The following is a 2392-nucleotide window of genomic DNA, read 5'->3' as shown; positions in this document are numbered from 1 at the left end:
AAAAAAAAAAAAAAAAAAAAAAAAAAAAGGACATGTCCCTTTAACTACTGCATGGGAAAGGAAGAAACACATATGCTGCTCCTGAGAGGCAAAAGGAGAGATGGAAAAGAGAGAAAAGTAAAGGAAAGAGCCAGTGGGTTAGTGAGATGCCCTGAGACGCGGAAGTCGACATGGAACTTCAGGAACGGTGGGAGCTGTTCTGGGAGCAAGGTCGGGGAGAGATTTGCTGCTGGGTCCCAGTCTGATTTGCACTGATGTGAGATGACGCAGAGGCTGGGCAGGTGGAAGGGCCTGGAAGCAGAGGCTGCAGGAGGCTGAATGCAACAGGGCATGAAATTCGGCAGGAAGTGGGGGTGAGGGAATGACTTCACCGGTGCTGGATTGGGGTTTTGAGGCAATCCTACCCAGAGGGCTCAGGGTGGGGAGGCCCCAGCTGACGTCATGCCAGAGATGGCAGAGGAAAGGTTAATTATCATTATAAATAAAGAGGCTCCACAAATCAATAAGAACCCAGTAGAAAAAAATGATCACATTATTTGAATACTCTACAAAAAAATATAGATGGCCAATAAGCAAAACTAAACAAAAAGTTTGTCCTCAGTAGTAATTAGGTACTAATTAAAATGAGATATGTGCTTTTACTCACTAGATTGGTAAATATTGGGGTGGGGGGGAATAGCTGATAATGTCTGGAACAGGGAAAGGTATGGGATACAGGTGGTCTTATATATTTTTTACAGACTTTACTTTTAAGAGCAGTTTTAGGTTCATAGCCACATTGAGTAGAAGGTACAGAGTTCCCATACACCCCCGTCCCCTGACATGCACAGCCTCCCCGACCATTGACATCCTACGCCACAGTTGTCTTATTCCATTTGGGCTGCTGTAACAAAAATGACAGACTGCATGGCTCAAAAACAACAGAAATTTATTTCTCACTGTTCTGGAGGCTGGAAATCCAAGATCAATCGAAGCGCCGGCAGATTCATCACTGTAACAAAAATGACAGACTGCATGGCTCAAAAACAACAGAAATTTATTTCTCACTGTTCTTGAGGCTGGAAATCCAAGATCAATCGAAGCGCCGGCAGATTCATCGTCTGGTGAGGGCCCACGTCCTCATAGAAGGCATCTTCCCACTGTAACCTCGAGGGGCGTGGCAGATCTCTGGGGTGTCTTTTATAAGGACACTAATCCCATTCATGAGGGCTCCGCACTCATGAGCTAATCACCTCCCAAAGGCCCCACCTCCTAACACCATCACCTTGGGGGTTAGCATGTCAACATATGAATTTGGGGGGACACGCACACTCAGTCCATTGCAACGGTGGCATGTTTGTTACAATTGACGAACCTACATTGATACATCATTCTCACCCAGAGTCCATAGTTTATATTAGGGTTCACTCTGGATGTTGTACACTACAGATTTTGACAAATGTATAATGTAAGGATTCAAGGAGCTAGCTCAGTGCAAGGCACACAGTAGGCATTCAATAGATATTTGCTGAATGAATGAAATTATAAAAGAGCTGACACTTCGATAGCATCTAATCTTATGCCAGGCACTCTACTCAGTTAATGTTCCCAGCCACCCTGTGTAGCCAGGCATCATTATTATCCCATTTTACAGATGAGGCAGCAAAGGCACAGAGAGGGTTGGGAATTTGCCCCAAGGTAGTAAGTGGCTGATCTGTTCTGAACCGAGACAGTCTAGCTACAGAATCCGAGCTATATCCTCTACACATTGCTGCTTCTGAAAATGATTTACATAAAACAATCATTAACGAGTGAAGTTATATAGGTGAATATGTATATTTGCAAGTGTGTAACCTATTAAACAATATGAATATAGTATGTAAATAAAGATTATCCCTTCTTACTTTCTTCTCATTCTTCGGGAACATACATATAAAAGTTGATCGACTTAGCCATGGGGAAAAACTTTAAAGAGCTTCCAGACAGTAAGAATTTTATAGGCTATATTTTCTGCTACGATAAAATAAAACTATAAATCAGTAATAAAAAGGTAACACAATTAATTTAATTACAAGCAACTTCTGTCCATCATGCAATAATTAGATGCAGACAGGGGAAATGAGTGAAAATCACATTGAACGAACTCAAGAGATATGCAAGGACGCACATGAGTGAGGGACAGAGGGAAAGCTCTGTGTCAACCGTTTCTTCCTCACTAGGGCTTCTCAAAGTGCTTCCCCCAGACCAAGAGCATCAGCATCACCTGGGAGCTCCTTAGAAGAGCAAACTCAGGCTGGCTGGTTAGCTCAGTCGTTAGAGCCCCATGGCGCCACGTGGTAGAAGGTCATCGACATTCACTGTCCCCTCCCCTCGAGGGCCTCTGTGCTGTACTCCGTCTTGATTCCATCTCACC

The sequence above is a fragment of the Galeopterus variegatus genome, unplaced genomic scaffold, assembly GCF_000696425.1.
Source record: "Galeopterus variegatus unplaced genomic scaffold, G_variegatus-3.0.2 Scaffold4000, whole genome shotgun sequence".
In the NCBI taxonomy this organism is placed as follows: Eukaryota; Metazoa; Chordata; class Mammalia; order Dermoptera; family Cynocephalidae; genus Galeopterus; species Galeopterus variegatus.
The sequence above is the reverse complement of the archived record's forward strand: the minus strand, read 5'-3'. Positions refer to the sequence as shown.